Here is a 27,674-nt window from a genome sequence, read left to right on the forward strand (position 1 = left end):
CTTGATCACCTGGCTCAGGTAATGTTTACAAGCTTTTACACTGTAAAGCTGCTCTTTTCACCCTTCCACACTGTACTTTTGGATGGAAGTCACTATGATCGATCCATACTTACAGAGTGGGAAGCTACGCTCCATTCTCTTGACGGTGGTGTAGCTACACAAATTAGTTGGAATTCTTCTACATGGAGATTTGTGTCTTCTACCACATTTGTTTGTTTGTTTACTTATTTATTCAATCATTTTTTCATTACTATGGACTAGTGGATATTTATTTTATACTTTCTGTTATAATCCAATATTACTTTTTTAATTAAAACATTTATAGTTGACCATTTAATAAGTTTGAAGTGCACAGGTCAACTTATATGCAGATTTAGAAAATCAACTGTATTTTCACATTCCCAACTGAAATTTCCCCAATTGCCAATTCCCAACTGTGGATAAAAAATGCTGTTTTCTAACTTTGTAAAGTATATAATTGTCCAACCACTATGCGGTACATTGAAACTAATACAAAATAATATTGAGTGTAATCTGTAATAGAAAAAAGATGCTGTTTTCTATTGGGGTTGGTTGAATCTGTGGGTAAAGAATCACCTATGTGCTGACGGTTGAGTTAAAAGTTATAGGCGCATTTTCTGCTGTGCAGGCTCCATGCCCCTAACCCCAGCATTGTTCAAGGGTCAAATGTATTTCTGCTCTTTGTTTTACTGCTGCCTCTTTCCTGGTCCTGTTGAACCATATCATCTGGGGAAGTAAAACTTAGAGCGGCTGCAGCCTCCTTGCAAACAATGATGTGATTTGCTGAGCTGGAGGATGAGGCCCAATCTGCAGGAGGATGGTAAAACCTGGATCTTTTCTTTTCTTTCTTTCTTTCTTTCTTCCTTCCTTTCTTTCTTTCTTTCTTTCTTTCTTTCTTTCTTTCTTTCTTTCTTTCTTTCTTTTTGGCTACTTAAAGTTTTTGTTGTTGTTGCTCAAATTTCTCTATCATTGACCACTGAAAGCTCCTGTGTCCCCTATCATCAATTTTAAAAAAGCATTTCCTTAGACACATTTTTAGAAAGGTGAGTTAGCAGTCCAAATTTTACATCTGCTAAAATAACTTCCATAATTGCAATGATCATATTTTGCTGCCTGGTCCCAAAAGGGAAAAGATGAACAGTGCAGAAAGAGCTAGATTGCTAGAATGGTTGTTTCTGTCCTATAGACACTACATTCTAGCAGTGATATCTGTAGGAATAACCGTTCTAGCAGTGATATCTGTAGGAATAACAACCAAATGGGGCTCTTCCACTTTTAGAACGTTTCTAGGAAAAGGGACCTTAACCTATATTAAGACATTGAGTGAATTGATTACTTTTTTTCTAATGAGACTGGAGTGATATACTTTTTATTTTAGCTTCTGTATAGGGCACATCAGAAATTCACTATATTGTGCATAATGATGACAGTACTTTTTATATTTGCTCTGGAGGGCTAAGGCATTCTAAAAATCATTCCACCATCTTTTGTCATATAACACTAGTAGAGCGCAATCTCTTGCTTGCTTTGTTACAAAGAAACTAATTGCTAAAGCTGTGCATATAGATGAAAGACTCTTTATCAGGCATTTCCTTACTTTCTGGAATGATTGTAGAGATGAATATACTTCAACTGTGATTTGGTCTTGTTGCCATAGCATGGGCTGTCACTGTCGGCTTGGGTCATAAAGCCTTTGGCTAACTGGTAGACAGTAATCGCCATCAATCTGGGCTGGGAGTTTTAATAGTCAGTTCAGGCCTGGAGAGCTCCAACTTGCTCTCTATCTGCCAGCAGGTCTCCTTAGGCAAGGGAATATCGCTGTTATTGGAATACATAATTTCTCATGCAAAAATATTAGAAGGGGCATGAGATAAAGTGATGTTTATTTGAACTGAGAGAAGGGATATTGAATGAAAACAGTGAGGAATGGTGGGAAACAGTGGGGTGTCTTGTTTACAGGCAAAAATAGTTCAGAACTACTTCACGCTGGAGAGCGCTCTTGGAATTGGATGAGAAGAGACAAGAGCTAGGAATAGACTCTTAGGCCGGCAAACAAACGTTTCTTGGAGAGATTGATTCCTCCATTCGGGCTGTGGAAAAGTGAAGGGAATGTGACAGAATGGCACTGTCATTAGGTTTCCTCCATAGCTGAATCCCACATCATTAAGGGACTGGGAATAGAACAGCATTTAAAATTGGTTGCTAAATTGTGCTCACAGCCAACACAGGGAACAAAGGTTTTGGGCAAATGTGTTCTCGGCGGCATATGTTGCCTTGTAAGAGGGTTGATGTTTTCCACACCTGATAAAAATTTTCTGTGACCACCTGTGCCATATGCCATTTCCAATCCCCTCAGCTCTAGGACCCCTTCAGCCAGTACAAAAGATGTCTTTACTACCATTAAAATTCAAAAGACTTGAAAAGCCTCCAGGAGGCACTGTAGAGAATCTGCGGTTAGAATTAAATACCTTTTAGTTGAGGAGAATCAGGTTCACACTGGTCTCTGAACTTGGAAATCTTAGCATTTTCCCCCTGGGAGATGGGGTGTTGAAATCAGATTGCTGAAGCTGTGTTACATGAATGAGAGCTTAAAAAAAGATTAAAGAAGTTTAAGGCAAAGTTCAGATATCTCTTTACTATCTTCCTCAGCACATTGACACAAAGGATTAAATGCAGTTTAACAGAAAAGTAGAAAAATGATTTTAATAGAATACAGTCAGAATTTGGAAACTCAAGGATTGTTATCTATATTCCTAAAAGCAGAATATCCTAAAATAAAATTGAGAAGTCATTGAGGTTGTGTTTGTCTATAATGACTTTCAGAAAAATCCCTATTCATTTTGACCTGAGAGGAGTTAGGGGGAAAAAAAACAACAGAAAACTCTCCTAGGAACCAGTATTTTGTTTCATTTTCTTCCTGACTCACAATCACACCTGATATATTAACATCTACCAATGGGCTGATATTGTTAAAGACTCTGAGGTGTACTCAAAGTATTATTTATAATAAAAACCCTCTATCAAAGAAATAATCTTGATACTAGTATACTGGGCTGAAAAAATTAACAAAATAAAACTAGTGAAGTTAAAACCTTTAATACCTTATATTTGTATAATCAAGAATTTAAATAAATTTGCTTTCCTCATACTTACCTTTAAAGATTAAATTAAGAGTAAATGACACTTTAGGACATTGTACTTTGACACTACTTGGTAAAGGGAAAAAGGCCCTCCAAGTACCTAACTTGAAAAGCTCCATGCGATTCTGAGAAATGTACTGTTTGAATACTTCAACTTACAGTGTCTTCTCAGTATTCAATTAGCATAATTTGACACAATTATAGGTATAAACATTTTATAGGCACTTGGTAGCAGGAGTGTCAAAAAAGTGTTGATCTCCATCCACTTATATTGGCAACACTCACCCAGTTCTAGCACGACACTTGAATGAGCAGTGAAATGTGTTCCCTACTATTAATAAAATTCAAAGCATACTTCATCTTGACACCATATCACAAGTTTGACACTGTGGTTCCTTTCTGTGGGATTTTGAGTCATGGAGACATCCCCTTGCTACATCCCCATCTCAACTAGATGATAATTTGATGCAGACTATTTCAATACATGCCAATATGTATATCTCCCCTACAACATGGAGGCATATCCACAGAGAAAAGAAGGTATAACTGACAGGTCAACATCATTTTTTTGAGATGGTACCTTAGTGGTTTAAAAAAAAAATACTTAAGTATGACTTACTTTTACCAATTCTTCTTTTCTCATGCTTTATCAATAAGACTTTTATGAATATAAATGTCACAAAACAAATAAATTATTTTTAAATGTCCTAATAAAATTCTATTTGTAATGAATTACTTAAAAAATTTCAATCATGGAAGAGGTAATTTAAACAGATGTAAATCATTTTCAAATCAAATAGCATGGAGATTTATTGAAATCAGCAGCTTCATAAAGGGTTTGGTTTAATTTGTTGTTTTCTAAACAGCCAGACCTTTTTATTACCTAAATACTAGAAGATGAAAATAAATGAATGATAAGTACAAGATGTATGAGAGAAAGAAGCTCAATTAAAAGGAAAAAGGGGGTAAAAATCCTGAGATGTGATATTTCTTCAGCCTTATTTTCCCTCATTGATAATCATTTCAGTTTTCCCAAAATAGAGATAAAGCTCATTTGACTTAGCACCATTTTACCTGTGATTTAACAGCTCTTATGAAAATTTATATCTAATAAAAATAATCTGATTCCATTCTTTCCTTTCTTCTCTTGGCCGAGTGGCTGCCTTCAAAACCCGGGAAGGTGGTGATGGTCCTGGCTGGATGTTACTCTGGATGCAAAGCCGTCATCATGAAGAACATTGAGGATGACACCTCAGATTGCCCCTACAGCCATGCTCTGGTGGCTGGAATTGACCACAATCCCTGAAAAGTGACAGCTGCCATGGGCAAGAAGAAAATTGCCAAGAGGTCAAAGATCAAGTCTTTTGTGAAAGTTTATAACTACAATCACCTCATGCCCACAAGGTACTCTGTGGATATCCCCTTGGATAAAACTGTCATGAACAAGGACATCTTCAGGATCCCTGCTCTAAAATGCAAGGCCAAGGTCAAGTTTGAAGAGAAGTACAAGACCAGCAAGAACAAATGGTTCTTCCAGAATCTGCGGTTTTAGATCTGTTTTGTTTCAGTTATTAAAATTTAAACAAAAAAATCTGATTAATCTTAATACTATTGAAAATAGAAAACAAGCTGATATCAGTTAATATAAGTAATTCTATTTTTTAAATGGCTGTTTTGATATTTGTAATTATTTTTAGAAATTGATTTTTAGAGACATTCTTTTAAACCTCTGTACAATCAAATGTGTTAGAACTAGTGTATTTAAAAAAAATTAAATTTATATTACTCAGTTTGAATGAAAGCATTATCGTTGGGATTATTTTTATTTAGTACCTCCAAAAGTAAGAGGGGTGCCCTCAACTGGTTTGGCTCAGTGGATCGAGTGTTGGCCCGCAGACTGAAGGGTTCCGGGTTTGATTCTAGTCAAGGGCAAGTACCTTGGTTGCAGGCTCGATCCCCAGTAGGGGTTGTGCGGGGGAGGCAGCTGATCAATGTTTCTCTCTCATCGCTATTTCTAGCTCTCTATCCCTCTCCCTTCCTCTCTGTAAAAATCAATAAAATATATTTAAAAAAATAAATAAAAGTAAGAGGGGTGAAATAATATCAGTATTATTTCCTCCTATCAATATGGTAATGCACAGTTTTTGAAGTATTAAGACCTATTAATATCAGTTGATATTGATGGTAACACAAGTAGGGAGAAGTTCTCAGAGTAAGGGGAAATAGTTTTCAATAATTAGAAACTGAAATATGCCCTTGAAAGTCTGAACTTATTATTGAATGATATTACATATTTTATGTACCTCCTAAGGTCAGAACCATTATCATCCCCATTTTACAAATGAAAAAGTGAGGCTGAGTAGTTGGGTAATTTGATCAAGCTCAGGAGGTGGTGAGTGTCAGAGTCTGAATTTGAACCCAAGTCTCTTTGATAACAGAGATTAAGATTTCAACCTCTACTCCAACCTGTTTCTTTTGAGAGCAGCTCACCCAACTCTTTTTAAAAAAGTCTTTATATTTTTATAGCAGTTTTAGGTTTACAATAAAATTGAAAGAAAGGTACAGTGGTTTCCCTGTGCCATTACATATTCAGAGCCTCCCCCATTATCAACATCACTCACAAGAATTTTGTACCAAGAACGAACCTACATTGGCTCATCATAATCACCCAATGTCCACAATTTACCTTAGGATTTACTCTTAGACTTGTACATTCTGTGAGTTTGAGAAAATATATAATGACATTTATCCATTATTATAACACTAGAGGCCTGGTGCATGAAAATTTGTGCACTTGAGGGGGTGTCCCTCAGTCTGGCCTGCACTTTTTCACAGTCTGGGAGCCCTCAGGGTATGTCTTACTGATGGCTTAGGCCCGTTCCCCACGGGGAGTGGGCCTAAGCCTCAGTCTGGCCTCCCTCTGCAGGAGGCAACTGGCGGGCCAATCAGGGGATGGCGCCAGCCCTTCCTCCCATTGCCCAGCCACTGCTGCCACCAGCGGCCTCCCTCCGCAGGAAGTGACCGGGTGGGCCGATCAGGGGACAGCACCGGCTGGCAAGTGGCTGGCCCCGCCCCCCGATCGCCCCTCAGCCACTGCTGGTCACCGCCATCCCCCTCCCCATATCGCTGTCCCCTCCCTCTGCCTGTTGGCACATGCCTTGGCTGGCCTGGCACCACCTGCTCTCTGGCCCTGCCCCCTGCCGACTGGTCGTTCTGCCATTTGGTTGATTTGCATATTATACTTTTATTATATAGGATCATATAGAGTAATATCATTGCCCTAAAAATCCGCTGTGCTTTGCTTATTCCTCCCCCTCCCTCTACCTATGGCAACCACTGATTTTTAAAAATTTCTTTAGAGTTTTGCATTTTTCAGAGTGTCATATAGTTGGAATCATATAGTATGTGTCCTTCTCAGATGGGTTTCTTTTAGTTAGCACTATGCATTTAAGTTTTCTCTATGTCTTTTTATGGTTTGAGAGCTCATTTATTTTTACTGCTGTATAATATTCCATTGTCTGAATGGACCACAGTTTATCCTTTCATCTACTGAAGGACATCTTGGATGCTTCCAAGTTTTGGCAATTATGATAATGCTGCTATAAACATACATGTGCAGTGTTTTTTTTTTTTTTTGTGTGTGTGAATACAAGTGTTTAACATCTTTGGGTAAATACCAAGGACTATAATTACTGGATTTTAATAATATGCTTAGTTTTGTAAGAAACTGCCAAACTGTCTTCCTAAGTGATGGTACCATTTTGCATTTCCACCAGTAATGAATGAGAGTTTCTGTTGCTCCACAACCTTGTAAGTATTTGGTGTTATCAGGGTTCTAGATTTTGGCGATTCTAATATGAACACAACTCTTTCTTTTTTTAGATAAATAAACCTAGTCCCAGAAGGGCAAAGTCTTTGGGACCAAATTTCCTAGGCATTTAGTAGGAAAACTAGAGTTCAGGTCTTGATGTTAGATATTTGTACTAAATTTCTGGAGCTACATTGTTCTCTTAATTGTAAAAATCTATACATGGATCACTGCAAAGCAAATGTACTTGATAATTTAATGGCAACTAGAGGTGATGTCTTACCTGTGCTTCATGAATGAGATATCTCAAAGATGACAGGACTATAGATTTATTGTCCCACTCAGATGGGATTTGAGCTTGCCCTGATCACTCAGCTGTGTGGATCAAATCATACTTTCTAAAAGCCATTCCCCCTTGATTTGCCATCCCTTTACCTACACTGATCAATGGACTTCTGGTTGTAAAGATAGGATTAGAAATGGTTTCTTTGATTTCTCTTGATGATTTCAAAGGCATTAAAAGACACCACCCCTTTTGTGGGACCTGAGCTAAGGGTGTATATTATGATAGCCAGCCAAAGCTAATCCTGACCTTTCTTTGCTGTTTCTTGAATGAGATTTTGAAATTGACAGAGTGGAAAGGATAGAATGAGGACAATATAGCTATGACACATTTCTGGAAGAACTAGGTAGCTAATACTGAGGGAGGGCTACCATCAATTACCCCTTAAGAATAAAAGATAAGCCTTATCTGTTTGGTTCAGTGGGTAGAGTGTTTGGATGCAGACTGAAGGGTCCAGTCAAGGGCACATACTGCTCCATTCCCGGTCAGGTCAGGACACACTAGTGAGGCAACCAGTCTCTCTCACATGGATGTTTCTCTCTTTCTGTCTTTCATCTTCCTGTCCACTCTCTCTAAAAAAATCAATGGAAAGAAATATCCTCAAGTGAGGATTAACAACAACAACAAAAAAGAATCTATAATAATAAAAGCATAATATAATAAATAGACTGGACAGCCAAATGACCTTCCTGTCGACATTCCGGACATCCTTCTGGATGAAGCTGAGGCAGCAGGGGCCGAGGCAGAGGTGGTTAGGGGCAATGAGGCAGGCAGGCGAGCAGTTAGGGGCGATCAGGCAGGCAGGCAGAGTAATTGGGGCAATCAGGCAGGCAGGCAGAATGGTTAGGGTGGATCAGGTAGGCAGGCAAGTGGTTAGGGGTGATCAGGCAGGCAAATGGTTAGGGGCGATCAGGCAGGCAGGCAAATGGTTAAGAGCCAGCGGTCCTGGATTGCAAGAGGAATGTCCAACTGACATGCCCCCGAGGAGTCCCAGATTGTGAGAGGTTGCAGGCTGGGCTGAGGGACCCCCCATGAACGAATTTTGTGCACTGGGCCTCTAGTAAAAGATAACAGAGAATGAAGGAATGGAAAACAGCAAAATGGGAAGTGGTGCCAACATGATTATATAGCTAAGTGAGGTCCTCTTATAGTTAAGTGAGATGATCTTTTCCCATTGCTATGTTTTTTGTTGTCGGTTTTTATTTTCTGCAGAAAGGTCTGTGACAGCACAAAGTGGGTGGAGTATTAGTTATTTCATAATGAGCCAATTTCCAAATGAAATTAGTTAATGTTTGCCACCAAAAAGTTTATATCAATGACTTTAAAATGGTGGATAGATATTACTTACTTAGACTGCTAGTAGTTCTTAACTATTGATCGAGTGATTGATTGACTGATTATAACCTTTTTTCAAATTCTGATAAGAGCATGGATTTTTTTTCTATGAAAATATGCATATACCTACACCCCAATTTTTAAACGTCATCTTAGATTCAGGGGCTCCCTGAAGGCAATCCCTGAACTCCTGTTACAGAATCCTTGGTTTAGACTGTCATGTGAGGCTTTATAAGGTGAGCGGAGAAAGAGTGAGAAGAAAAGTTTTAGAGAGGTAGAAAGATTAAATGTGAGGCATGTAGGAAGTGATCAATAGTATTGGTGAAACAGAGTGGATGATTGAGCTACGAGAGTTTTCTTCCAGCTCACAGCTTCTCTACCTCTTTATTGTTCCACTACTTAAAGATTCAGTAACCTTGGTAAAGAGCTGTGCCCTTCACTACCCACCCCTTCCTTTTTTTTTTTTTTTTTCCCTTATTCACCTCTGAAGATTGAAACTGTGCTAGCAAATAGCAGTCAGCCTGGAAATGCCTCAGAGCCTAATAGCTACTTATGTCAGCTGTGGCAATAAAATGGTTACAGCAACCCAAGCTTCTGGGAAGTGTGTACTCAGTGCTAACTGAACAGCCCATCTTTTAGGCCATTGCTTCTTGAACCATAATGTGCCCGTCTCCCTAAGGATCTTGGTGATGTGAAGATTCTGGTTCTGTAAGTCTGGGGTGAGTTGGGAGTGTGCATTACTGACAAGCTCTCAGGTGATGCTACTCCTGCGGTTCCTTGGGCCACACTGTGAGCAACATGCTAGGGTTTTCTTAGGAAGCTGGCAGAACTGTGCTCATCACTGTGGGTCACACTTTATTTCTGTGTGCCAAATAATCTAGGTTCATTCCCCCAGAAAATGATCATTTCTCAATATGACCTCCATAAAAGATTTTGAGCCTAAAAAGGAAGTAGAGAATTATTTAATTTTTGAAAATTCTAAATTTTTCAGAAAATTAAAAAATCAGCTTTTGATCTACTTAAGTGAAGTCTAGTGTATAACAGCTTCTCTGGTGGCACAGCCTGGGAAATAGGAATAACACAGATATCTGTCCAGTTTCCGCACTAAGGTCAGCTAGAAATAACCAGAATAGCACATCATTTACAGATATATGGTGGGATTAAAAAGGCTTAGCAAATTTTATAATAATGAGAAAGCTAGTTCCCTATATTCATTTCAGGGATTAAAATACAAAATATATATATATCTCATTATAACATTCATGTTCTAATGCATCTATTTTTTTCACTTTTCTTTTTGGTTATTTCAAATTAGTTGGTTTAATTCCAGGTGGTACAGAATTTGGGATAGAACAAAGACTGAAGAACACACTTTGGCAGAATTCTGAGCTGGGTTGAGAAATAGCTGAGTGAGAAGAACTAAAGAGATGAGCCACTATCGGTGTACGGGACAACGCTCCAACCAACTGAGCCACCCTGGCCAGGGGCAAAAGTTCATTCTTAAATGTACAACAAGCTCAGAGTCAACACTTTATTCTAGCTAACAGTAGCAACAGATGTTATGGCAGGAATCCAGATGTTAAAACAGGAACGGAATTAAGGATCACCATTTCTCCAGGAACAAGGCACAGCTCACTTTTTGCCAGATTTCTTAATTCCACCTGTGGCCAGAGGGCCCTTCCCCCTTGGCCTTCGCTTTTAGCTATTTAAGTTTCTTCTGCTCCTCTTTTTGCTTCTGCTTTAATGCCTTCTCTTCCTTGTCCATCTCTTTGGTCTGCTTCTTGGGCTGCTTCAGGGCTTCTTCTTGCCACCTTTATGGTGAGACATAGTACCTGCCACCCCTCCCCCAGACCCTGCCCCCGTTTTTCACATTTAACATAGCTGAAATTAGGATGTATGTGGTACTCAATGGAGTTTTACAATTGCTGTTGACCAGGTGGCAGTGGTAAGGATGATGTCATTGTGTGCACATGTGTGAGCTTAATTGTTATTCTTGGTGGCAGGGCTGGACAATGACAAACTCTTGACATTTCAGTCAAAAACCATTAGGCCCTAACTGGTTTGGCTCAGTGGATAGAGCGTCGGCCTGCATACTGAAAGGTCCCAGGTTCAATTCAGGTCAAGGGCATGTACCTTTGTTGCGGGCACATCCCCAGTAGGAGGTGTGCAGAAGGCAGCTGATCGATGTTTCTCTCTCATCGATGTTTCTAACTCTATATCCCTTTCCCTTCCTCTCTATAAAACATCAATAAAATATATTAAAAAAAATAACCATTAGGACTATTTGAGGAAGGAACATGAGTGCAGACTGGGTGTCAGTAGCATGAAAGAAGAGGCTGGGGACAAGTTTAAGAAATGAGGCATCACCGATGCTCTTGAAGCATAGAGGTTGATATTAGTAACATGGTGTCAATGGCTCTGAGATGAAATGTCATTCAGGATAGTTGGATTCCATGTGTGCAGAAGTTTTTTAGAGCTGATATTAAAATGTATTTTGTGTATATTTCCCTTTTATAACCTATGAACAAGAATAATGCATGATAAAAATCCCAGGGTTAATGACCCTTTTCACTAAGTATAAAATAAATATCCTACATAGTAAGAAAGTATTGTGTTCTAATTTGATTGCCAGCATTTTTTTTGATTTCCCTGTGGTGCGTGTTATAATTAATTGCAAACTGATTTGATGGAATAATGCAGTTTAAAATATACATGTTGGGGAAATAAAGTTATCCCAAATTATAAAATTGTAGATGATAGAATCAAAAGCAAATTCAAGAAATTATCTTTAATCATGAGTGTCTAAATCATCCAGGGCACATGAGGTCTAAGAAAAGAGTGAAGAATAGTGGATGTTACTGTGAAACAGGAAATCTGAGTAGTGGCTTTGTTTTTGATACTGAGCAGTAACATGACCCAGGACAAGTCATTTTAGTACTCTGGATCTCAGTTTCCTAACCTAAACAATGATGAGTTTGTCTTAGATAATAATCTCCAATGTGCTTTCAAGATCTTGGAACTCTGGATATTTTAAAAATGTAGTGGATAAAAAATTAAGCTTACCCACTATTTATTATTTTATCCCCTTTATCACAATAGAACTTTGCCCAATGAGTAAATGATCTTGCTTACATTTTAGCCTAATCTGAGCCAGGGTTCATTAACTGAACTCTGTTCAACTCCTATTCAGATGGGAAAAAAAACTGGCCAGTCTCTTCTTAATAATAATATGGACATGCAAAAGACTGTAATGAAAAGATTCAATGATTTTCTTTTTTTTCCAGATAAAATAATCTTAAATTCTTGTTTCCAAAAAGAATAAATTTTATCATTGGCTTTTTGGCTGCCCACCAAATATTCACCTTTCCAAACAGTGCCCTGTTTTCTTTTTGAAGAATGACATCACTCAGCTCTGCAGTCTTACTGGTGCTTTGAATAAGGGTCTCTGCACTTGCTTAATCAGTGGGCATTTCCCCCAGACCAAACCAGTCACCTTATTTTCTTTGTGTGTGTGTGTGTGTGTGTGTGTGTGTGTGTGTGTGTGGCAGGGGGTGGAGTAGGGTGGGGTGGCACAGAAATATGAAAGTTCACTTGCTCCTGGGCAGTGTTCTGAAGAGATCGATGGTCAAGGTGGTCCTGTGTGCTTGATGCCCAAAACTGGCCTGTTCCTTACTGTTGCTGAGCTGACTCTAAGCCTGGCTTGAAGATGTTTTGCCATTTGAGCTCCCTAAGATTGCTTTAATACATTCTCTTCTGTTGAACTAGAATGGGTTTCTGATGGTTGCAATCAAGGAAGCCTAACAGGGGCAGGGATAAACTTTGTGTGGGGAGCTCCTGGGCTCCAGTGTTAAATTCAACCTAATCATCCAGCCTCCCAGTGTCTTGGGTGAACTGTGGGAGGGTAGAGGAACACTTTCAGGATTGTGATGTCTCACCACATGCCACATAAAAAGGGTTCCAACTTCTTGACTGGTGTCAAATACATATAATATAAAACTAAAACATCTATATATGCTATTTTTACTTTTCCTTTGGATTTCCCAAAGCCTATCAGTCTGTGTGATGGGCTTTGGTTTTGACACAAATTACATCTCCAAATAGAATTTTGAAATGCAACTTTTACATTACCCTTCTGTCTGTAGTTAAAAGTAATTGTGTCCCTTCCTTGACTGATTACCAAATGTAGTACACACACACAAAAAAAAATATTTGATAAGGGGAGCCATTAAAAGTCTGTTTTATTCTATTTGGATATCTCTTTACAGAAGAAAATAAACTTTCTTGGTGTATGTGCTGTGATAATTCCACTTATTAATTATGACCCTTTGTTAAAATTTTTCAGTAGCCAAACCACTGTTCCTTTGGAAAGTTATTATCCTGCTACTACTCTTTCAGATATTAAAAACCATTGCTTATTTAAGTGAAAGGAAATATAGAGGCAAAAGACAGAAAACTCTTGAAGAAAATAACTCATGTTTCTCTAAGTTACTTCTCATGTAAATACAAACTCTAGAAGATTGAAGGTGCCTTTTCTTGTCTTCACTTTTTACCCTGATCCTTCCAAACGGCTTTCCCTTCTGAGGTTCACAGAAGACATTCCTGCATACCTTTAGGATAGCAGTTAATAGCTTAAGTTCTAGAATCGCATCTTGTGTGTATGCATACTACTAGATCCCTAATGATGTGAACTCGGGCAAATTAATCAATGTCTAAAACTTAAATTTCTTCATCTATGAAATAGAGTTAGCCAGAATATATCTCCATCTGATTATTATGAGGTAACTGATGTAACACATATCACAGAGCACCTGGCACCATATTAGACCCTTGATGCTTGCTTTTTGTTATGGTTAATTTTATTTTATGGTAACTGATAGACAGATGCAAATACATAATGAAGGCAGTTTTGAATGAGTCATGTGGTGTAGAATGTGGATGGATTACAGAGGACAGGATGTGAGGAAACAAGACTGGGGAGTTGCTTTTGCAGTAAATCTGATGTGATGTTCAAAGGGCCAGATGTGATGGGTGGAAACTAATGATCAAAAAGAGGGACAAATGAAAAGAAGAATTAATGGAAAGGGCTTGTTGATGATCATATGAGGGTATCAAAGAGGGGAGTCATTCCTGATTGCATGACTCAAGAACAGTATGGTGAATAGGTTTAGGAAGAAAGAGGAAACACTTTGCTGGGTACAGGAGAGGCATCCAAAGAGAAATGTCCAGTCAAGAGGAGGGGATGTAAGGTTGAAGCTTGTGAAGGGGCTGAATTGAAATCCTTGATAGGGCTTTTGTATGAATAAACAGGGCATATCATCTTTTTATTTTCTATGAGGTGCCTCAGAAAGTTATGGGAAAGCAGTTGCTTTTGAAAAATATATAGCATTATATCAGTTTCCCCCTCTGTAAACCTGATGTTGAATGATTTTTATGGGTTACCTCTTAAATGGAAATGGATATGCAAAGTGTGAATTTAGTTTTTGTTGTAGGTGTTTGAAATGTTTAAGATACTATTGGAAAAAGGAGACTATTGAAAAAGCATGTTTAAAAGAGAGAAAACTTATCTCCTTCCTCACTCTATTCTTTGGTGCTCCCAGATCTGATGCAGGGTCCATAGATACAACCAAACCATTGATAAGCAATATCCATCAAAAAGTCTAAGGGTTTTATATGACATATGTAATAATATAGAAAAGAGGATTAACTTCAAAGGAACAAGGGGGTTATTTGTCTGTATGAGAAATAGAGACCATAGGTATAAAAGTACGTGTGTGTAAACCATTCTTAGTGAAATACAAGTATGATGATTAAGCATGTAAATGTGGGTTGTAAGCACAGACTCCAATTGTGCTCACCTAATCATCCATTATATACACAATTTACTGATTTGCACGCTCACCTAGACAGCCTCAAATATAATCTGGATGTCACCTAAATGTCTATTGTTTGTAAGTTTAGAGTTGTTCAAAATGAAAAGGCTCACTTTCCTGGCATGCATAGCACTGTACATACTTTACCTGCTTACATTTTAATGAACAAAGTGCCCACAAAGCTTATTTCTCAAGCTTATTTTGCTTTTAGTTCTATAAAGCAAACTTATTATTATTTTTTATGTACAAATAAGAAAATCTATTTTATTTTATTTTACTGATAATCAAATCATTGCATTGATTTATGTAAAATCATTATATTTGGATTTGTTTCACAGGCTATGGAATTTGGAGTAGCCGTTGAACTCAACTATACCTTAAGTAGTATATTTTAGCTTTTGATACCTTAATTTATAGAATTTATAGTGGGGCATTTGAAATTTTGAGGAATATTTTTATCTTAAAGATTGGATTTGAAAATGTATAGCCCTTCTCCAATTTTTAATTACCAAATATTTATTTTGGAACCTGATATCTCTTTGTTTCTGAGGCCACACAGGAATGAGCTCATGGTTCTTGGCAGAACATTTTGGTTGAAGAGATGTGTGTTGGAATTGTGAACGCTGAGAAAGAAGATATCTATTAAGAAGGGTAACTGGGTTCAAATTAAAAAAATAAAAAACACAGAGCCTAGTAGCCATTTCTACACAGAGATCTCTCATACAAACTGCTCTTCAGTGAGAAGCTTGCACTAAACTACTTGCCTCTGCACTGAACTGCCTACCTGCATTGGTGTTTCTGCCATCTGAGCCAGCCCTTATAAAGGAGTTTCTAACTTCAACCAATAGGACTGAGCCTTTCCCCATTCAATTGAAGTTGCACAGCTCTGACCAACCAGAGCAGCTCTATTCTGACCAATCAAATTGCAAGGATTTGGAACCCTCATTTGCACGAGGACAGACCAAACAGGGACCAGGGGCAGAGACTTCTGTCTGTATCAGCCATCTGCCTGCTGGCTCTGGAAGTGCATTTTCCCTTTCCATCTTGTCTTCCTGGCTGAGCTGAAACCTGCAGATGTCAGGGAGCAGAACAGACCAGTGCAGGTCAGAGTAGACTGTCCCAGAACGGAGCAGACCAAAGCACAGTAGAGTAGACCAGTGCAGTGCAAAGCAGACCAGCAAGGAGCAGAGCAGAGCTGTCTAGGAGAGGGGCCTGACTCCAGGCCTGCCTGGCCCCATGGCTGCATCATAGCTGTGCTGTATTGCAATTGAGCTGTTTTGCACTGAACAAAGTTTCCTCCTTCACCTCAGTCCAAATTGTTGGCATATAATTGGAACCAATGACTACTGGTTGACAGAATGGACTTATGATTAGTTGCATAAACAAATAGAAAAAAAACCTGGAAATAGGTATAAGTTATAGTGTTCTTTTAGAAGTTTATAGAAGAAGAACTTTCCTCTTCTTTTCCTTGGGCTATGACCACTTTAAGTATTATTTCTGAGAGTTATTTATAACTCCTTCACATAGATGTTGACAGTGAAGTGGGCAAAAGCTCAGTCCTCGAGTCAAGACTTTGGGTTCAAGTACCAGATATGCTAATTACTAACTAGGAGACATTGACTACATTTCATAATCTCAGCAAGTTTTACATTTTTAATTAGAAAAAGTTTAAAAAAGCAATTTCCTTTCAAATGACTTTATTTTTCCCCCTTTATTCTGCAATTGCTAGGTACAGTGTTCTATATATGTCCCTTAGGACATATTAGTTTAGTACTAATGCTGCTCAATTCTTCTATATTTTTACAATTTTTTGGTCTGCTTATCAGAACAGCAGCTGAGACAGGCATGTTAAATTATCCCACTATGACTGTGGATTTATTTTCATTACAGTTGTATTAATTTTCTTTTACATATTTTAAGTTACATTAAGTGCATGCAGATTTTATTATATCTGAAATAAACCATTTATCATATATGAGTTTTAAAAAAGCAATTTCCTAATGGGTATCTAGCATTTAAGGTATAATACATATGAAGCATTTGGCTATAGCAAGCACATGCTTCTTCATCATCATCTTGTTCTTTTTATTGTTCTTTTTCTTATTATTTTTAGACTTGCCATTTCTCCCTATGTCAGGGCTTCATCCAAATTTTCATGGCTCAGCCAGATGGTACTTTTATTATTCAAAGGCAAACCTATTATGAATCCCTTTAAAAAAAATAGCTCTTAGTGAGAAAGACTTTAAAAGTTTTAGAATTTAAAAAAAAACAAACACTCATGCATACACACATAATAGAAATACAACTAATACACACTACTTGGGAGTGTAAGTGCTACAATAATGGTCCATTCTCAGAATACTTATCAAGTGCTTTTCATGAAATACATATTTAAAATTTTACAATAATCTCTAAGGTGGGTATTATAATTATTTTATTGATAACAAAATTAAGACTGATTGAGCTAAAAATATTTCCCAATGTCAAAGAGCTAAAAATGTGCATTTTGGGATATATCCATTGTATAAAATCTGATTTTTTAAATTAAATTTTATTTTAAAAAATATATTTTTATTAATTTCAGAGAGGAAATTAGCGGGAGAGAGAAGATGGAAACATCAATGATGAGAGAGAATCATTGACTGGCTGCCTCCTGCACACTCCCCTTCCCCCCCCCCCCCCACACCTCCCCCACTCCCACACACACACAACCTGGGCATGTGCCCTGACCAGGAATCAAACAGTGACTTCCTGGTTCATAGGTTGATGCTCAACCACTGAGGCATGCTGACCGGGCTAAATTCTGATTTTGTTGTTGTTTTACATGAAATTGCCTTGTTAATTGTATTAAAAAAAAAAAAAAGCACAATTATTTTTGAATTAAAAAACACACACGCTAAGAATGACAACTATGCACCCCCAGGTTCTGACAACTCTAGGTAAATCATATTTATTGATCCAAATTATTGTGCAATGCAAGTCAAATAAGGTACATGTGAAAACAATTCTTCATCAATTTTGAGACTATAAAGAGAAAAAAAAAAATCACATTTCCCAAAATTTAACTACTTCCTTTAAGTCACACTGGTTTTTCTTCTTAAGTTTTCTTTATTCACTTACTGAAATGCTATTAGGTTGAATATCACTCAAATAAATAAATAAGCCTATTTCTTTCCATTAACTTGCCAACATGTAAAAAGGCTAGGATATTGATTTACTTTTAGCAATCAGTTTAGAGGTAATTTTTCTAGATGCAGTGCAGCTTTTATTTTTTTCTAGTCTCACTAACTGTCAAGCGAATAATCCCTGTTTTATTTTCCTTGCCTTGAAATTCCTTCACAGTTAACTTCAGTGAAAATAAATATACTTCTATTATTTGTATTAGCAAAAATATTATTATTATTATTATTTTAAAATATATTTTATTGATTTTTTTACAGAGAGGAAGAGAGAGAGATAGAGAGTTAGAAACATCGATGAGAGAGAAACATCAATCAGCTGCCTCTTGCACACCTCCCACTGGGGATGTGCCCACAACCAAGGTACATGCCCTTGACCGGAATCGAACCCTTGAGTCCGCAGGCCGACGCTCTATCCACTGAACCAAACCGGTTTCGGCAAAAAAAAACAAACACATTATTGATAAAAAGGAAATGTAGAAGATATAATGAAAAAAAATGCTACATTTTTATTAGACTGCTCTATATTGCATTTAGAAAAGTGTAAATGCTTTTACTTTTTTTTTTTCCATTGAGTATGATGTTGGCTGTAGGTCTGTTTGTCATATCTGGCCTTTATTATGTTTAGGTATGATCCCTCTGTTCCCACTTTCCTGAGAATTTTTATCAAAAATGGGTACTGGATTTTGTCAAATGCTTTTTCTGTATTTATTGATATGATCATATGATTTTTGTGATATATAACATTTATTGATTTATGAATATTGTACCATGCTTGTATCCCTGGGATAAATCCCACTTGGTCTGATGAATAATCTTTTTAATATATTACTGAATCCAATTTGCTAATATATTTTGTTGAGTATTTTGACACCTATGCTCATCAGGAATATTAAACTGTAATTTTCTTTCTTTATAGTATCTTTATCTGGTTTGGAATTAGGATTATGCTGGCCTTGTAAAAAGAGCTTAGAAGTCTTCCTTCATCTTGAATTTTTTGGAATAAACTAAAAGCGTTTTCCTTAATAACAGAAACAAGACAGGAATGTCTGCTTTCACCACTCTTATTCAACATAGTACATCAGACAAGAAGAAAAAGGAAAAGGCATCCAAATTAGAAAGGAGCAAGTGAAACTGTCATTATTCACAGATGCCATAATATTGTACATAGAAAACCCACCAAAAAACTATTAGATTTAATAGATGAATTCAGCAAAATAGAATACAAAATTAACATCTAGAACTTGATGGCATTTTTATATACCAATAATGAACTCTCAGAAAGAGAAACTAAGAAAACAATTCCATTTACCATTGCAACAACAACAAAAATAAGATACCATGGAATAAACTTAGCCAAGGAGGTAAAAATACCTGTACTCAGAAAACTAAAGGGCTTGACAAAATAAATAGGGGAAGATACAAACAAATGGAAGAATATACCATGTTTGTGGATTGGAAGAATTAACATAATTAAAATATACATACTACCCAAAGCAATCTGTTTATCCAACACAATCCCCATTTTAATACCAATGGTATATTTCACAGAGATAGAACAAACACTCCAAAAATTTATATGGAACCAATAAGACCTCAAATAGCCCTAGCAATCTTGAGAAAGAAGAACAGAGTAGGAGGGATCACAATACCAGATATCAAGTTATATTACAAAGCTGCTGTACTCAAAACAGCCTGGTACTGGTTCAAGAACAGGCATATAAATCAATTGAACAGAACAGAGAACCCAGAAATCGACCCAAGCCATTACACTCAAAATTAACATTTGACAAAGGAGGCAAGAGCATACAATAGCATAGAAACAGTCCCTTCAATAAGTAGTGTAGGGAAAATTGGGCAGGTACATGCAAAAAAATGAAACTAGACCACTAACTTACACCATACACAACAACAAACTCAAAATGGATAAGAAACTTAAATGTAAGTTGTGAAACCATAAAAATCCTAGAAGAAACCATAGGCAGCAAAATCTCAGACACCTCTTGTAACATTATGTTTGCCGATACAGCTCCTAGGGCAAGAGAAACAAAAGAAAATAAACAAATGGGACTACATCAAAATGAAAAAGCTTCTGCACAGCAAAAGAAGCCATCAACAAAATGAAAAGGGAGCCCACTGTATGTGAGAACATATTAGCCAATGATACTGCTGACAAGGGATTAATTTCCAAAAAATATAAACAACGCATACAACTTAACAAAAGGAAGACAAACAATCCAACTAAAAAAATGGGCAAAGGACCTAAATAGACACTCTTCAAAGAGGACATACAGATGGCTGAGAGACATATGAAAAAATGTTTCAAGTTATTAATCATCAGAGAGATGCAAATTAAAACAAAAATGAGGTATCACCTCACACCTGTCAGAATGGCTACCATCAACAAATCAACAAATGACAAGTGCTGGCAAGGATGTGGAGAAAAGGAAAGCCTCGTGCACTGCTGGTGGGAATGCCGATTGGTGCAGCCGCTGTGGAAGACAGTATGGAGTTTCCTCAAAAAATTGAAAATGGAACTGCCATTTGACCCAGTAATCCCACTTCTAGGAAAATATCCCAAGAAACCAGAAACACCAATCAGTCAGAAAGAATGTATGCACCTCTATGCTCATAGCAGCATTATTTATAATAGCTAAGATCTGGAAACAGCCCAAGTGCCCATCAATAGATGAGTGAATAAAAAAAAAAATGTGGTATACTTACACAATGGAATATGCAGCTATAAAAAAGAAGGATCTCTTACCTTTTGATAGCATAGAGGGGCCTGGAGAGTATTATGCTAAGTGAAATAAGCCAGTCAGAGATCTCACTCATATGTGGAATCTAATGAACAAAATAAACTGATGAACAAAATAAATATAGAGACATTGAAGTATGGAACAGAATGATGAATCTCAGAGGAAAGGGGAGGGTAGGAAGAGATTAACAAAGAACATATATGCATAACCCATGGACACAGATAGTAGTGAGAAGAAGGCCTGCAGTGGGGGGGGGGGGCGGGGGCAGGTGAGGAATGGACATGGTCACTGGGGAGAAAAAGAGGACATCTGTAATAATTTCAACAATAGAGATACATGAGAAAAAAAAAAGAAAAATGGAGAAAATACGGAAAAGTCAGCAGCAAAAGTCTCTCAAAGTAAGTTTGGTTAGCCAAAGAACAATAGTAAATACATATATGTATATTATGAATAGTAATATATAGTAAACAGCACTAATAAATACACATATATAAAATCAGCACTATTATATGGACAGAGAGAGAAAGAAGGAGAGAGAAAAATAAAATAAAATGAAGAACTATGTCCCAGAAGCTGGAATTTATGTGTATCAGTGCCCCTATGTTTATTACTGATTTATGTGTTCGAACACCCCAACAAAATTCTCTGCCTGGGTTACAAATGGACAACTTCGGTAATATAGTATCATGTAGCTATTTCATTTGATGTGTGAGTTAGAAAAAAATCTTATTCATTGGAGTAATCCTTTTGCAGCCAAACCACAGATGTTATAAGACTCGGTTAAAAGATGGCATCTTTTAAAATTTGAAAACATCAACTCTGCCAATTTACTCATTACTATTAATAAGATGGAATCAGAGCAAGATCCAGCTCCGTAGGCTTTTATGTATTGTTGCTATTAAAAATGTCTGGCATTGCAGAAACATAAGACTTGTGAAAATAATAGTAATGAAGCAACAATTCACTGGGAATGTATTATATGCCAGACTTTTACAAGCATTGTCCTTCTTAAATACAACTCTGTAATGAAGAAGTTATTTTACAGGCAACAAAATGGAGGCTTAGAGAATTTAAAGTGAGTGAAGACTAGAGTTCTTTTCTGTCTGATTTAACACTTGGTTTTCTTGCCCTCTACACCCATCTGCTGTACCTAAAATAAAATTGTGTGTGTATATATATATATATATATATATTTGCATATAAAAGTCAGAGATATAAAACCATATCCATAACTGTATCTATACATATAAATACTTAAATCTATATCTATTAATTTTTATCTCTCTGTATCTATATTTTTATCTATCTCTGTAACTTCATCTGGGAATTAATGAGATTTTAATATGTAAAATAGCTAAAGAAATCAGAGTATGATATGAAAAAGTAAAGTACACTCTGAACTAAGTAGAATATGACAAATACTCAAGAATGAAAATGGTAGAGCTCATGGTATTTACCAGAAAAAAAATGTTATTTAGGGTTTTTGCCTTATTGGAAAAGTGGGGCCATTTGCAAAGAAGAGAGCAAGAAAGGAAGGGAAGATGTATTTTTGGAACACTGAGTGTGTTTTTGGCATTGGGAGAGACAGTCTATTCCTATGCACACAATCTTCTTATTATCCACACTTTGCAGGACAATTATACTCCAAAGAGATGTATCTAACCCACAACCTAGAGCAGGACTTGACACAAGGTCTATGGGGGATCAACTGTTACGTGCTTTTCACATCACCTTGAAATCCACAGTGCTTTGTGAAGGTTGGTCTTTGGAAACAATATTTAGATAATTTGGAAGCATAAAGAGACAGGTAATGAGGAAAATAAAGTAAATCAAGAGCTGAGAAGAAGCAGCTTGAGGAAGGGTGTGGCAGTACCTTTAGAGGAGATAATAACATGATTTTATTTCTCCTGAGCATAAGTGATCTTAGTCTCTGAAGTGCTTATAGTTTTCCAGAAGTTCAAAAGTCACCTCCTATCTTTCATTCATTTGATAAGAGTGCTTCAACTAACTTAATCTTGGGAAATACTTACAAATGCTTGTAGACTGTCAGATAATAGAAGAGTTTAGAAATAATAAAGTGCATATACAGAATTTACTGGGTGTGTAACAGGCCAAGCTGACAGAATAGAACACAGCAAGAGTAAGTTAGGGATTTCTCACCATGCTGAATTATGTTCTGGGTGGAGAGATGAAGTGCCTAGTATTTTTAAAAACGAGTTCACATATGCTGATTAAATGAAATTATGCTGAGGGGTCTTGAGAGTGTTCAGAAATGAGATTGCTGAGCAATTTCCAGTGATTTTATTATTAAGAAATTCTGGGGACTAGGAATTGGCAAACTGGAGATAAGCAAATATCATTCTGAGTTTTTTAAAAGGGAAGAAATATTTTGCAAACCAGAGAGGGGCAAGCTTTATTGATCTCTGGCAAGACGAGAATGAACCAGAGGAGGGTGGTTTCACACTTCTAGAAGAGGAAGTGATGGTCATTAGGACCCCATATGGACTCACTGAGATCAAAGCATGTGAAAATAATGCATTTCATTTTTGAATGGCATTGATTTTCTGGTACAACAGACCAATGTGGTGACATTTCTCTAGGCATTTCATTCATCTAGTTGCATGATTATTTTACATCTGCCCTGACTGCCGATCTGCAAAATCCCATCCCTATTCTTTCCTCTCACTTGATGACATTAATTCTTTTTCCACTGAGAAAATAGAAGCTATGAGAGGGAACTTGCATGTGCTTGCTCCACCAGAGCTCTCCCTCTCCCTGCATCTGTGCACACACAGTCTGCCTTTCTCCTCTCCTGGGGATGAACTGACCTGCTCCAATGTTAGTCCAGCTCCTCTTCTGTTCTCTGCACCACTCATTCCCTCTTGCTCATTCCAGGCCAGCCCACCAACAATGCCCCTTCTTTCTCTGATCACCAAACATATAAAATCTTCTCTTGTTTGTGAATCTACTTCTTGTGATTATTTCCTTTTTTCCCTTTAGACAAGACTCCTTGAAAGAGTTGCTTGCATTTGCTGTAACTAAGTCTCTTCATGTTTTCTTGTGAAGCCACTTTTTTAGAAAAGTTTTGGTAGCTGTGTTCCAGTAGAACTGCTCTTGTTAATATTATCAATACTGATGCCCTGAGGTTTTGACTTAATTAGTCTGGGATGGGGCCTGTCTGGGCCCTGTTATTTTTTGTAAGCTGTCTAGTTGATTATAAAGTGTGGCCCAGGCCAAGGACTGGTTTGACATTCTAAATAAGAATCAGAAATAAGCCAGTAGGAGAAAGATAAATATCACATGATCTCACTCATATGTGGAATATAACAGCACTAAACTGATGAACTAAAATAGATCCAGAGACATAGAAGCATCAAACGGGCCATCCAACCTCAGGGGGAAGGGGGGATGTGGGGGGAGGGGGGGATGAAGGGGGAAAGTGTGGGGGGGGGGGAGGAGGAGGAGATCAACCAAAGGACTTGTATGCATGCATATAAGCATAACCCATGGACACATTCAGTAGGGGAGGTGAGGGCATGTACGGGGGTGGAGGGTAGGAACGAGTGGGGAGAGGTCATGGGGGAAAAAGGATTCGTATGTAATACTTTAAACAATAAAGAATTCAAAAAAGAGAAAAAAGGAATCAGATCCCTTTGAGGGCTTATTCCATCATAGTGCTGGCTACCCCTGAGGGCCTGCCTAAGGTATCCATTTAGCTTCTGTAATAGAGTGATTATTTTGTGTTATTCTTTTAAGAGTTACTGCAGAATCACCTTAAATAGAAAGCTTCAATGCATTTTTGTAGGGAGGGACTTGGTTGGAATGTCTGTAAGGAGGATTCTCCAAAAGGTTGGGGCCTCAGAGGGGACCCTACCAGAAACAAAACAAGTCCTATCCCCCGGGGTGTTTTGCTAGAATCTCTATGTTTAGTCTTTAAAGATCCAACCTTGTAGAAGCATATACTTTCTCAAGGATACTTACCCTGCTGATTGTATCTAGAGGTTAATTTTAGTTCAAGCTGTTAGTACAATAAAAGCCAAATGAGGCAGGCGAACAGGGCTACTTGGAGGCCAGCGACAGCCAAGTAGTGCCTTAGCCCCCTCTTTCACAGAGCAATCTGTTCATCTATTGCTCAGGGTCTGCTGGTCAGCCCCGACATATCCTATATAATAAAGAGCTAATATGCTAATTAGACCAAATAGCAGAACGACCTTCTGGACGACTTTCCCAACAAAGCCAGGGCTGCGAGGGCCAACCCCCTTGCATGAATATTGTGCATTGGGCCTCTAGTTTTATAATAAGATTATGACTTACAAAAAATTGATTCATTCATGAATTTTCTGAAACATAGCTATAACATTAGGCCAGGTACATATTTGTTTTTCAGTCTTTTGCAGATGCTTATATGCCTTTATAAACAATCAGAAAGAATATGGGACATAAGCAAATCATTCTAATAACTTTATTTTGTCTCGTGAAATATCTCTCAAGCAATTTAAAGTACTTTACATTTTTGTAGGACAATATTTGACATGTATTTTTGAATTGAAATATTTGCCCAAACTACTAAAAATTCATAGAAGCCCTTAAGCTGGGGGTTCTTTAGCTTGTGTGCATAAAAACCTTTGAGGAGTTAAGTGTTATGTATTGAAAATGTAATAGTGGACACATTTTTTTATCAATCTCTTGGTCTGTCATCTATTTCTATAGTGCTTATCATCCTATTATCTATTTGCTCTGTGTTTTCTCAAGATAGACACTTTGTACTTTTCTCCATATTATGGCACATAATGACTTTTGAACTTTATTTGTTCCTATTTTTCTTTTGAGAAAGATCAAGATAACGTAGTGTATGGTACTAGAAAGATTGAGAGACATTGTAGACTTTTTCAACATTCCATATACACCTTGAAGATCAAATCAGCAGTAGGATAATCTGAAAAGTCTCACAGGCTTCCCAGGAGTGAGAAGAGGTTAGAACCGGTGCTAGACTAGGTTTTCAGTCCCAGGTTGGCCACTCATAAGCCATGTGCTTTTGGATGAGTCTATCTATTCTAGGCCTCACTTTCTTCAATTCTAAAAAGAGTTTAACTTTGAGGTTATTCCAAAATGCTTGGGAATATATCAGGATTTTTATGGCTATACCTGAGAAAACAATGATCTATCCTTTTATAAGGATTTTACTGTTTAATAAAAGCATGGGAATCCTACCTAATAAAAGAGTAATATGCAAATTGACCCCAACTCTGCTACATCCACAAGCCATGCCCACCAGCCAATCAGGAGCAAATATGCAAATAAACCCGACCAAGATGGCTACAACCACAGAGAGCGGGAGGGAGGCTTGAGTTTCCCCGGCAACAAAGGAAACCAAGCTTTCCGCCTGCCCTTGCTGGCCTAAGCCTCCACTCAAGGCTACAAAGTTTCAATTATAGAAGGTAAACAAATCCAAACAGAAATGGTGGCAGCCATGGAGCTGGAAAGAGCAGGAGGCAAGGGTTTCCCCTGGCAATGGAAGAAGCAAAGCTTTCCGCATACCCTGGCCAGCACAGGCCTCCGCTTAAGGCTACAAAGTTTCAGTTGTAGAAGGTAAATAAATTCCAGATACCAGGGCCTCCTCTTGGGTCACCAGGGGGTGTTGCTGGCCTGCAAACCACCACAGGCCCCTTGCTCAGGTCGCCCCATGCCCCAAGGGAACCCCCACCCTGATCTGGGACACCCTTCAGGGCAAACCAGCTGGCCCCCACCCATGCACCAGGCCTCTATCCTATCTAATAAAAGAGTAATATGCAGATTGATCATCACTCTAACACACAATATGGCTGCCCCATGTGGTCAAAGATCCTGCCCCCATGTGGACACAAGATGGCCACCACAAGATGGCCAGCAGGGGAGGGCAATTGGGAGGCACCAGGCCTGCAAGGGAGGGAAGTTGGAGGCGATCAACCCTGCAGGGGAGGGCAGTTAGGGGTGACCAGGCCAGCAGAGGAGGGAAGTTGGGGGCAAACAGGCTGGCAGGGGAGCAGTTAGGCATCAATCAGGCTGGCAGCGGAGTGGTTAGGGGGTGATCAGGCTGGCAGGGGAGCAGTTAGGCATCAATCAGGCTGTCAGCGGAGTGGTTAGGGGGTGATCAGGCTGGCAGGCAGAAGTGGTTAGGGGCAATCAAGAAGGCAGGCAGGCGAGCAGTTGGGAGCCAGCAGTCATGGATTGTGAGAGGGATGTCCAACTGCCCGTTTAGGCCTGATCCCTAAATGGGCAGTTGGACATCCCTCGTGGGGTCCCGGATTGGAGAGGGTGCAGGCTGGGCTGAGGGACACCCCCCACTCCATGCATGAATTTCGTGCACCGGGCCTCTAGTAATGATGTTTCAGTGAGTGCTAAAATAATTTAGTAATTTTTCTTTATAAAAATTATCAGAGAAATTAGATCTATCTTTGAGCACCAACATGAGAGTCAAAAAAAGAGTAAATGCAATTTCTGTTTCATTCATCTTCTTTCAGAGACTGGAGACAAACTTGGAACTTTTCCAAAAGACCCAGTAAACAGAAAGAAAATGTTGGAAGATTGATTCAGAGCCAGAATAAACTAGGATTTCTAAAAACTAGGTTATTGCAAAGGAATCCAAAAAATATTTCAAGGAGATACAGTTAAGTCTGGAAACCAGGCCAAGTTGTTTTAATTGAAATGTTCAGCATTAGGAAGTTAATTTGCATCGATATTAATCTACATGAGTGGCTACTGAGAATGTACAGAAAAGACATTTTGACCAATGACATTTTCTTCCCCACAGTGTCAATCAATACCTGTGGTCAGTTAAGTAGAAGAAGAAATTCAAGTTAATATAGTAAAATGAAGTTTATATCTTAAAAAAATACATTTTAAGGCTTTAACTCAATTTTATTTATAGTTATTTGTAATCATTCCTATAATATTTCACAAAAGAGTTATCTTTAGTGGAATGTAGCCTATTTTATAGAAGTAAATGTAAATCTCATTCATTTATTCAATAAATATTTACTGAGTGCCTCTACGGTGGGGTGCTTTGTTAAATGATTACCTTTTTACTCTTTCTAGCCTTACCTTTGCTAATTATGAAACATATATTACTCTTCATTAAATGTGGTTTTGGCTTTATGCTAGCATCAAAAATGGATACTTTGGGAAATTTTTTTCAGGATATATTTTCATTTTTTAACTTGTATTTTGAACAATGTATTGA

General features: G+C 37.9%; 2 pseudogenes; one reads left to right on the forward strand and one right to left on the reverse strand.

The window, feature by feature from the left end:
* The first annotated feature begins 4,305 nt into the window (after positions 1–4,305).
* LOC103284269 (60S ribosomal protein L27-like) lies at positions 4,306–4,713 on the forward strand (annotated as a pseudogene).
* A 5,566-nt stretch (positions 4,714–10,279) lies between these two features.
* LOC114230744 (translation machinery-associated protein 7-like) lies at positions 10,280–10,474 on the reverse strand (annotated as a pseudogene).
* Between the last annotated feature and the right edge of the window lie 17,200 nt (positions 10,475–27,674).

Source organism: Eptesicus fuscus, chromosome 9, assembly GCF_027574615.1.
Source record: "Eptesicus fuscus isolate TK198812 chromosome 9, DD_ASM_mEF_20220401, whole genome shotgun sequence".
NCBI classification, from domain to species: domain Eukaryota; kingdom Metazoa; phylum Chordata; class Mammalia; order Chiroptera; family Vespertilionidae; genus Eptesicus; species Eptesicus fuscus.